At 44.9% G+C, this 11,745-nt stretch overlaps 1 pseudogene; it reads left to right on the top strand.

The window, feature by feature from the left end:
• Positions 1-6,061: 6,061 nt before the first annotated feature.
• LOC115029201 (U6 spliceosomal RNA) lies at positions 6,062-6,161 on the top strand (annotated as a pseudogene).
• Positions 6,162-11,745: the final 5,584 nt, after the last annotated feature.

Genomic DNA, 11,745 nt, shown 5'->3' with positions numbered 1-11,745 from the left:
AATAAGACCTGATTCCATGTCTCCACATAAAAAGCCAGGTGTGGCTGCACCTTTCTGCAGTCTTAGTTCTGTGACAAGTAGGACAGGAGGCTGGCCGGGGTCACTGTCTGCCAGCCTCATCTTCAGTGAGAGATCCCGTCTCAAGGGAGCAAGGCAGAGTGTCAGTGATGGATCAGGATACCTGATAGCTTCTGGAGTCTTCACACATGCACACACACAAGCATGCACACACACATACACACACACACGCACAGCATACAAACTAACCAGTGAATATTTTTAAAAGTGTTCGGCATCCTCGGCCATCAGAGTACATTGAGATCTCGTCTGGCATGGTAGTACATGCCTTTAATCCTAGCACCCAAGAGACAGAGGCTGGCAGACTTCTGTGGGTTCTAGGTTAGGCTAGCCAAGGCTACATGGTAAGACCCTAAATGCCTAAGTGTCTCATGTCTGGCTTATTTGATGAAATACTTGTTGGCCTCAAACACTCCAGTGAAAGTGTTCCATTTGTTGACAGTTTGTGACCTGGCAGGAGAGTTTAGTCCTAGATGTAGTGTGGCCCTTGCCCCATGCTCTTACTACCTGCAGGATTTTACTCAGCCCCTGTAGTAACTCCACGCCACCCCCTGCTCCAGGGACTTAGGCTTCTGGAAGTAAGGTTATCGGTGAAAGCCTTGTTGGAATGGGAGGGACCTCAGAGGCGTTGTCAGAGCAGGGCAAACCTCTACACTCTCCAGACCTCTCCTGGGATCTCCTCCAACAGGTCAGCTCATGACTTCAACCCCTTTTTATGGACTCCAGATTGCTGACATTTAGATTTTCCTTCCTCCTCCTCCAGTCTTTCCCTCGGAGTATTCCAAATGCTTTTTCCATGTATGGCTTTCCCTACAGAGCACTGGTTTTAGAATTTGCACCCAGTGCCGAGACAAATCTTGCCAAGTGAAGGACCAGCTGTGCAGAGCAGGCATTTCCACTGTCTTCTAGTTACCAGCCCCTATCCTCAGAGTCTTTTCTTCTGCCACAGGGTAGTGGGGGGGGTTTGGAAGACTAGAAACAGCTGCTATTAACAACTAGAGCATCCTTAACAAAGGCAAACTCGGGGGCAAACTAGAGGCGGACATCTTGGAGAAAAGTATAAGATGCAGATGGGCTCATCAAGATCACTGAGATTCTGAAATTCTCTGCTGTATTCAGAAATCAAAAAAATGGCCCCATATTAATACTTTACCATGTAAATTATCTATTGATATGTGATAATGTACCACAATATTACATGTAGAAACAAAAAACACATCATCTCCCCAGTTTCTGAGAGCCAAGCACTGACGTGCGATTTGTTCTGGGGACTCTCCTGAGGCAGGCATTTGGACTGCAGGTGTGGCTTGGATGAATGGGGTCCTGAGGATAACGTGGGTACCCATGGTGGAACTGTGTGCACTCACACCTTAACCCCTTAGAAATGGCATCCTGTTGTGGCTTAAATATGAAATCTACCCCAAAGTCTTAGGTGTTGCTGCCTTGGCTCCTAGCTGGAAGATTAACTCATTGATAGATTCATAATTTGTCGGCATTTTGGGAGGCAGTGGACCTGTTTTTAGGAAGTAAATTACTGGGAATATGACTTTGGGGAGCATCTTGACCCAAGTGTGTGCGTATCCCTCCTTCCCTCTCTCCCTCTCTCTTTACCTCCTCCCTCCCACCCCCATCTTCTTCCTAGTTGCTGTGAGGCAAGCCATCCTGCACCCTCGCACTCAGCTGCAATGAGTTTCTGTCTCACCATAGGCCCAGAAACAATGGAGTCAGCCAGACATGGAGTAAAACCTCTGAAATGACATCTTCCTTCCTTTAAACTGACTCTGTCAGACCCTGGTCAGAGCAGTGAAATAGTTGGCTGGTGCATGCCCCCAGCTTTGTTGTAGGTATCTGTTAGTGGTCAGCCACTTAAAGCTATGAACATCAGAAAGCAGCAATCCAGAGGACTCACTTGGGGATTGGGGACTAGGGACTGGGGACTGGTCCCAACAGCTCTCCAGTCTGTCTTTGTACTTTCCCCATCTTCTAGTTCAGGGTACAGCTATGAAAAGGACAAGGCCCTGCTCCCATCCTTTCTTGTGTCACTAAGAAAAATGACCTTCAATCATAACAGTTCATGAAACTCGGCTGTGTGAGCAACGACCTCTTCTAAAGCAGCCACACCAACGCTAAAGCACGGGATGGACAGCAGCGAGGGTCAAATAGAGGTCACTTCCAGAAGTCTGGGCTGGAGAGGGACACTTCCCACTTCCGGCAAAACAGGACTTGAAGCTGGGAGCTGTAACCTTGATGAGGCTTCAGCAAAACTCAAAAAAAAAATGGTACCCCAAAGTATTGTGCCTTGGTATGCTGATTACTTTGAGCTGAAGTGAGGGACTCCATCCAAAGCACGGCATCTCTGACCCCTTTCTTCCTCTGCTGGCTTCTGCCTTCCATCTCTTAATGATCTGATGCTTTCTGTCCAGCTGAATTTGTATGCAGCTGCCCAGCCTTCATCAAGCCTAACCGTAAGCATGAACAACTTTCTGCGAGCCTTGGGGTCTTGTTTCTGAAGACCCTGAGAAACTGCACTTAAAGCGATTTGCTGTGCTTTTCTCTCTTATCTGCCTCTTGCTATTGTTGTGGGTGTTGTTCCTTGAAGACTCAGGGCTGAATCACTATCTTATCACAGGACTGAGCCTGGCTCAGATGGTCCCAGGTCAAAACAGTGTCAGTAAGTTCCCCTCGGGTTCCCGGGTCGAACCTTCTAAGGTTTTCCTGGCTCTGTGATTGAACACACTCCCCTCTGCTGAGCTCCTGTGAACTCCCTGCTGGCTCCCATCAGTCCTTATCTCCATCTTGCCCGGGACAAGCTACACGTGGAAGGCTTATCTCCTTTCCTTGGGATAGCAAACCTGCCTTTTCCAGTGGTTGACATCTAAGCTCCAAAGAGTGCTTGGGAAAGTAAAAGTTATCATAACTTAATGTTGACTGGGGAACTCCTCCCCACCCCCATTTTAAACAAGATATGCCTACACACATACTCTGCCCTTATTAGACCAGTTCTTCCCCAGGCACCACATCATCTCCCCTCTGGTCCTGCTGATTTTCCAACGCTGTAAGTAATACAGAAAGATAATGCAGAACACAGGTACTTGGATGAGGCAGGCAGTGAAGTTCAAAAGCTGTTCTCTCTCCCTCTCTCCCTCTTTCTGTGCGTCTGTCTGTCTGTCTGTCTGTCTTTCACTCAGAAGAATCTGGTAGAAACTGGAGCAGTCACCAGCAAAGGAGAGTGAACTGACAGAGGACACAATGCGCTCTTTAAAGGAAGGCGATATGAATATCAAAGGTAGAAGAAAGGCTCTCAGGAAACTCATAAAACACTTGGATATTTTTTGGCAGAAATATTTCTCTTTATCTTCCAGTCTTTGAATGTAAAATGAAGGAAGACATACTGCGTATCACACAATAGCATCAAACAGCTAATACCCCAAAAATGGGCTCATTTTCAAGGCTAAGAATGAATATACCATTGTGCATCTTACACCCACTTTATAAAGTAGATAAAAATTATTTTTCTATGATTCATAGCTCTGTTTGAAGAGGAAGTTTCCCTGTGATTCACTAGCGTTTCAGATGACCTTGGATGGCGGGGTGAAGCATGCCAGACTGAAGGCAGATCCAAGGAAGGATAAGAAAAAGGTTAGGTGGCAGCAACAGCCAAGCGGAAGTGGACTGGAACACTTACCCTGTTGTCTCAGGTGTCTGCTGCAGCTTCAAAGTGGACACACAAGAGCATTCTGAAGAGATGGGCTGAAGGAAGCCCACCTGCTTACTAAGGAGGAGTGGGAGGCGGGAGGAATACGGGAGAGCAAGCTCTGGGCTGGACACTGAGAAAGGGAACAAGCTCAGCTTATCGCCTCTTGATAACAAAGATGCCCTCACACAGAGCAACCAAAGAGCCCAGCGCTTGGGGATTCATACGGGAAGGATTGACTAATCGGCATCATGCTTTGTAGGCAGGAGACTATAGAGAGAGACAAACGTGTGGGCCTGGATAGGGATAATACAGAAGTGAATGGGGGAGGTGAATCTCCCCCATTCTCCCCATTTGGTAGTTGGATCTCAGGGGTCTCTGAAGGTGGGAGGTTAGATAAGGCAGGATAAGGGGTGATTGGGACGTGGGGTAGCAGATTGTTCCCCAGCCATTAGCCCAAGTCAGCTCCTGAGTCCATACTCTTTACATGACTGGGATGCTCATGTCCCCCCAAAAATGAGCAATGAATTAAGAGCCAGGACTTTAGGAGGCTCTGTGCTTCCAGGGCCAGCCTCATGTGTCACATGAATGCCAAAGAGCTGAGGGAAGAACTTAGGACTGTTTGTCCTTCTGTACCTCAGCCATGTGAAGACACTTGTCCCCTCCCAAAGAGACAGTGTCTTCTTAGATGCAGGGCCCAGCCTTCACCAGACACTGACCTGCCTGCCTGAATCTTAGACTTCTACCCTCTAAAAGCATAAACTTCTGTTCCTTATGATTTACTCAAGCGCCAGTCTTTTGTTATACCAAGAAGAGGCAAAACCATAGTTGGAATGCCTTGTGGGAATTCAAACATCAATTAGTTATTTTTTTCTCCTTAGCAATCTCTCTGCCCATTAGCAATAGCCAGCTTCAATTTGACTGACCAATGTTCAGTTATCAATCATTCACAGATCTGTTGCCAAAAATGATGCTGACCAAATCCAGGTCTACATTAGAGGTACATGGTGCCAGCTCACAGACAGATCCAAGAACAATTCCCTAACTTAACAGGGATCAACTCTCATGACTTATGATGACAACTCTTGACTGTCAATCTCTTTACATGTCTGATAGTCAGATAGTCACTCACCTCCCAAAGAAATTGGGATGGGAGCCAAAAGCTATTGTTCTGCCAGTCCTGTATGGACGATCTCATGGTTGCTTGGTCGTGGTATTTTCTGGACTTTCCGGAGGAAAAAAGTTAGTACCATTAACATAAACCAAGGGGTCTCTTGGGTATCTGTTCATGATATAAAAGAGAGAAAGTTGGGGTTAAATGTTACATAAAGACAGAAAATTTCACCGGATCAGGAAAGCATGCTATGACTATCAAACCAGGTGACATTTTTCTGCTTGTGTTCAAGTCATCTTAAATACTACTCAGGAAAGACTTTAAAAATGCCATGAACAGGGGCTGGAGAAATGGCTCAGCGGTTAAGAGTACCGACTGCTCTTACAGAGGTTCTGAGTTCAATTTCCAGCAACCACATCATAACCATCGGATACACTCTTCCGGGGTGCCTGGAGAGAGCGACAGTGTACTCACATACATAAAATAAATAAATCTTTTTTTTTTAAATGCCATGAACAAAGGTGACCCCACTTGAATAAAAGATGCTCTCCAGACCGGCATTTCTTCAGGTTATATACACATTCTAATGTGACTATTTAAATGTTTGTTATTCCTGGGCGTGGGAAGTATCCCCGTAATCCCTACACTCAAGAGGCTGAAGCAAGAGGATCATGAGCTCAAAGCCAGCATAAACTACATCGTGAAATCATGCCTCAGAAAGAAATAGAAGGAGGCTTATCATTTTATGGCCATAACCTAGACAGACTTTCACAAGGGGCTTTGTAAGAGATAAAGCACTTCTAGTTGAGAGGATCAAATACACCGGTTCAGAACAGAGGTCTTTGTGCTCAGCATCTTTAGACCCACCAATCAGAAGGAGGGGTGGGGGTGGGGGTGTTACAATGTGAAGCAACAAATTGTTAGTTAAAAGTCCATAGGTTTTAAAACTCCACAACAGAGGTTTGGTTTCCATTCAAGATAATAGATCTTGGAGCTGGAGAGAAGGTACAAACTTCGCTTACAGAGAATCTGATTCAGCTCCCAGTGCCCACAGTGGGCAGCTCACAGCCACCTGTAATTTTAGCTCCAAAGGATCCAGTACCCCTTCTATCCAACATGGGCACTACACTCGCATGTACATAAGCATACAGGTATACATGATCAGAAATAAGTGATCTGAACTTGACAGTGCATTCTAAAAATTGAATGATACAGAGATTACCATGACCTCCACCCAAAGATGACTTACAAAATTCTGAAGCATTCCATATTTTAATACATAAATAAGTACATAGGGGCTGATCAATGATTAAGAGCATTGGTTGCTCTTCCAGGCAACTAGGATTTGGTTCCTAGCACCTTCATAGCAGCTCATAATCATCTGTAACTCCAGACACAGGGGCTACACCACCCTCTTCTGGCCTCTAGAGGCATGTGGTGCATGTCTATGTAAGCAAACTATGTATATACATAAAAATAAAGTTAAAAAACAAACAAATCGGGGCTGGCGAGATGGCTCAGTGGTTAAGAGTGCCGACTGCTCTTCCAAAGGTTCCGAGTTCAAATCCCAGCAACCACATAGTGGCTCACAACCATCCGTAACGAAATCTGATGTCCTCTTCTGGAGTGTCTGAGGACAGCTACAGTGTACTTACATATAATAAATAAATAAATCTTTTTTAAAAAAAGCAAATCTTTTCTTTCAATGTTGGATCTTCTTGAGCCCAGAGGTGGCTGAGGCAGATGAAACAGCTGTGTGTCTGGATATAGTATATGAACTTAAGCCAGAGTCATCACGCACCAAGAAGTCCATAAAGTGTGAATGTGGACCCTGCTCATGCTCAGAGAAACTGTCCTGACCGCACAGAACGTTTACTCCAGGACACTGTCCTGAACTCTCTCCGATCCTTTCTTTCACGTTCCACTCATTTTAGGGTTCAACCCAGCAGATTCTTTTTGTTTGCCATTGGCTTCATGATATGAGAACTGGCTAGAGAGAGCTAAGCCTCCTCAGGCTTCCCCTGGTGCACCCAGAGTACTAACATTCGATGGCCTCTTGCCTTCTTGCTCTTGGCTGCTTCTGCACTGCTTATGTGCTTCTGCTTATGCACTTTGCAGCGCATACACCAGGCTAGGTCAGCGTTCCTAGAGAACAACCAGAAAGTGGAGCAATCCAGGACTCCTGTGTTGACCTCAGAGTCAATGGATCAAGTAGATCAGCGGTGGCAGGGAGTAAACACCTTTCTACAGTAATGCTGAGCTACTAATCCGTTCCTTTGTCTTCCCAAAGAAGCTGCTCAGAGCACATTTTCTGTTGCTATAACAAAATACACGAGACCATGTACTTTGTAAAGAAAAATGTTGCTTAGCTCACAATTTAGGAAATCCAACATTAGGGACAGTAAAATGTGGGTAAAGGTACTTGGTGACTGGAATTCAGTCCCTGAAACCTACATGATAGAAGGAGAGAATGGACTCTGGTTGATTTTCCACTTCCTGCCATATGTATGCATGGGCACATGTGCATGCTCATGCACACACACACACATACACACACACAGAGTAATTTTATTCGTTTGTTCAAGAGGAAAGTCCAATCTTAGGCATCCTTATCTGTTTTGCCTCAAGTGAGAGCTACGTGGCTACATGGAAGACCACCGGTGAGTCTCTTTGCCAGGAAAGAGTATTGATAAGCTGGGAAGGCCAATGAACAGATGAAAGAACTCTTGCTTTTTATACATCTCTGTGTCCCTGGAGCTAACCAGCAACTTGCCACAATAGTCCCTTCTGAGGCTTAATATTCCCAATGACCTCAACCCTTTCCACCAGGTTCTACCTTTTAAAGGCTTTCTCACTACAGCTTTGCTATCCTGGAGTCCAGAATTCCAGCCCACAAATCTTTGGGCTACAGCAGAGTCCCTCCCAAAGCCACAGTATACTGGAGACATGCCTTTGTCTCGTGACTTCTACGATAAAGACCGACACAGGCACATTTTCTATCTCCCAAGCTTCCAGTGAACTGGAGTCACTGTGACTTGATACAGAGGTCCTTATTTCTGCTGCCTAAGAAGTCTCCCTGCTCCTAAGTGGAGCCAGTGCCTCCCAGGCTCCATCTGGATGGTGTCAGCGGCTCTTTTTCCCTCAAGAAAACCGCACATGAATATACGCTTGGGTTTTTCTACCTCTCAGATTTGGAAGCAGAGCAGAGCGCGCAGGGTGAGGAGCCAGTGAATTTGCCAGGCTGATTATTTGGCTTCGGGCTAACTCTTAGTCTCAGGGGAAGCAGAGAAAAGTAGCCTTGGTAAAAATTAGATCAGACGTTTTCCTTTCTATAAACACAACCTGAAAAAAAAAAGTGTAAAGCAGCTGAGCTGCCAGGGTCTTAGCCTGCCCAAATGCAAGCATTTATGGTATCAAAGTTTACTTAGAAACATTTTTAACTTGGGTTTCTGTGGTGGTTTGAATATGCTTGGTCCAGGGAGTGGCACTATTAGGAGGTGTGGCCTTATTGTAATAGGTGTGGGAATGTGTCATTTTGTTGGAGGAAATGTGTCACTTTGGGAGTGGGCTTATAGACCCTCTTCCTAGATGGCTAGAAGACAGTCTTCTGGTTCCCTTCAGAACAAAATGAAGAACTCTCAGCTCCTTCTCCAGCTTCATGCCTGCCTGGATGCTGTCATGTTCCCACCTTGATGATCATGGACTGAACCTCTAAACCTCTAAGCCAGTCCCAACTAAATGTTCTTTATAAGAGTTGTCATGGTCATGGTGTCTCTGCATAGCAATGGAAACCCTAACTAAGACAGTTTCCTTTGGATGAGTGAGGAAGAGAGAGACGGGATAAGACCTAGATAGAACTGGGCTATCATACAGTCCCGGGGTCTCTGTAGAAAACAGTGGGGCTTGAATGGAAGAGTGGAGGAAACCTCATGCCACAGAGCTTTGGGTTTGTCCCAAATTAAAATATGACTCCCCTAGCCCTGGGTTCCTAGACAGATGTTGCACCTTACTTGATATTTCAGGGAAGTTCCTGGACAGCAAGATATTCTTCTCAAAACTTTCAGTACTAAGTCTGAAGTATGTAGTTCATAATTACACATGATTACATAGCCTTCTTCAACAACAAGAATTAGCTAGAGTTAGCTGGCAGAACACTGAATTATTTGTGACTGTAAGCAATCGAAGCTCCTTGGTCAGATGCTACATTCTGTAACGGTTCTCAACACAGAGAGAATCCCCTGAGTAACACATATACTTTCTGTGACATACAGTCCAGGCTGTGTTTGAAAGACAAAGCTGCTTGGAGATCATTGCTTTTCTCTCTAGCCCCCAGAATGCTGCTTTTCATCACACAGGACAGTTGGTATGCCTTTAGAAAAGCAGTGTCTACCTTCCAGGCTGGTCTAGGGTGCCTTCTCTGGTCCTTGCCACAGGAAACTTCATTAAGGAGTCACCAAAGGGTACTGTTGGTGAACAATTGGAGGCAGAAAATGAGGAAGGGACACAAGCTGGAGAAATGTAGAGAAACGTAGAGGACCCAGAGCATCTCTGGTGGGAAGAGCTTGGGAATAACAGGAAGGAGGATTTGGGCTCATCAGCAGAAAAAACTTCCAAGTGAAGAATGCAGCATATCGAAGTCTCCTGAAGCCTGCACACAGATGAGTAACTGTGTTTGGGGCAACCTGGAAAAATATCCCACTGTCAGAAAGCCAAGCAGCATGAGAGTGCCTTGGAGTTGTCACACAGGGACTGCTTTGGCCTCCAGGCCTCCTCTGTGCTCAAAGCTACTGTCACCCAGTACCTGTTCCCTGGGAGAGCCCAACCAATAACAAAGCTGTCTCCATGGCAACAGAGGCCACCATACTTAGCTAAGGATCCAAGATGGATGTGTCCATGGTGTTGTGATTATAAAAAGATAAAGATATATAAAGATTATGTTCTATGGAGGTGTTGCCTATGGAGGTATGGGGAAAGGGGTGCCTCGACAGGTCCATACCAAGGCATCCCTCCCCCTGAGAGACCAGCCACATGATGGTATAGTATAGAATAGAGTTTATTTAGGGAATGGGGAGGGTAGTAGAGGCAGAGAAGGAGGCAAGAGAGGAGGAGAGAGTAGAGAAGTAGAGGCTGGCCATGACCATGTGGAGAGAGGGGGGGAAGGGAATGGGAAGAGAGGGGGAACAAGGGGGCAAGATGCGAGAGAGCAAGAGTAAGAGAGACAAGAGAGGCAAGAGAGAAAGGAGGGGGCAAGCAGCCCCTTTTATAGTGGGCCAGGCCTACCTGGCTATTGCCAGATAACTGTGGGGGTGGAGCCCAGACAGCATACCAACACATGGTATGATTTAAACTGTTATATTTCCCTGAATGTTTTACCTGGAAAAGAATCCAGAAAATAGCCAGGCAGTGGTGGCGTACACCCTTAATCCCTGCACTTGGGAGGCAGAGGCAGGCGGATTTCTGAGTTCGAGGTCAGCCTGGTCTATAGAATGAGTTCCAGGACAGCCAGGGCTACACAGAGAAACCCTGTTTCGAAAAAAATCAAGAAGGAGAAGAAGAAGAAGAAGAAGAAGAAGAAGAAGAAGAAGAAGAAGAAGAAGAAGAAGAAGAAGAAGAAGAAAGAATCCAGATAATATTACTTGGACTTTTGGCTAAAACAAAAAGAGGAGGGAAAGATCTAGATAAGGATATAAATATGAAAAATACATATATCTTCAATTTAAAATATTAAAAAGTAATAAAGGATGGGGGTCACTTCAGCAACACAGGTATGAACACAAGGAGGGCCTGCCAATTTGTGACATGTATTCCATATTTTAAACCAAAAAAGTAAAAATATAAGGTGGCTAAGACAGAAGTGCACAATAAAACGTGCCTAGCAAAAATGTACAGTTTTCAGCGTTTTTTATATGTTGGAAATTCTGATAATAAAATCCCTGGGAGGAAATCTATGTGCTTGACTGTCGAGGAGTGTAAATGGCTCTCAGTTACTCAGACTTGGAGCACTGCGGAGTGTAAGAACACAAGGCTACTGGAGTCTCGCTGTCTGCTGGGGATCTGTGATCTCATCTGTTCTCACAACCGTATAGGAAGTCCCAGAACCTTTGCTTTGTAGAGGGTAAGCTGAGACACAGAGTACTGAAGACATGGTGCTCTTGGGCGGGGTCAGGTGCCTGGTCAACGTCAGAATCCGGATCTGAACTTCATTGACCAACTCTAGGACCCAAGGCCATGGTCATACTTGGGAAGCAAATGTGTTTGCAGTTTGTGGGAAAGTAGAGAGGGTGTCAAGTGAGGCTGCGTGAGGACCTCTCATTATCTTTAAAGGGTCTCACCTAGAACTGGCCCTTTAGTTGGTCTTAATTGTGTATGGTTATCCAGACCACCTGAGAGTTTCACCTCACTTTTCTTTCATTCTTTTTTTTTTGTTCTTTTTTTTCTTTTTTTAATTTAATTTTTTTTGTTCTTTTTTCTTTCTTTCTTTTTTTTTTTTTTTTTTACAAACCCTTGTGTCAAGGGCTGACTTTCAATAGATCACAGCGAGGAAGCTGCTCTGCTACATACAAAACCCTGATCTTTTTTAAAACAAATTTATGTAGGTAACTTTTCAACATGAAGGAAAGACTATGTAATATTTTTCAAGAGTGATTCGTCCCTACCCAAAGACGAATTGTTCTCCATGTAACTTGTACATCAAAGCTATAAAATTGTTCTTGCTTTTATAATGATAAATGTAAAACATCAAAATTCTCCAGTGAAACAGGGTCTGAAAGGGCTTTTTTTATGGTTGCCTTTTTTTTTTTTTTAATAGTAAGAAAGATATAATTTACTGGGCTTCAAAGACCAAATGAGCATGCCCCTG

The sequence above is a fragment of the Mus caroli genome, unplaced genomic scaffold (assembly GCF_978045245.1).
Source record: "Mus caroli unplaced genomic scaffold, Mus_caroli_1 scaffold_15, whole genome shotgun sequence".
NCBI lineage: Eukaryota > Metazoa > Chordata > Mammalia > Rodentia > Muridae > Mus > Mus caroli.
Note: the sequence above shows the minus strand (reverse complement) of the source record. Positions and strands in the feature narration are given on the sequence as shown.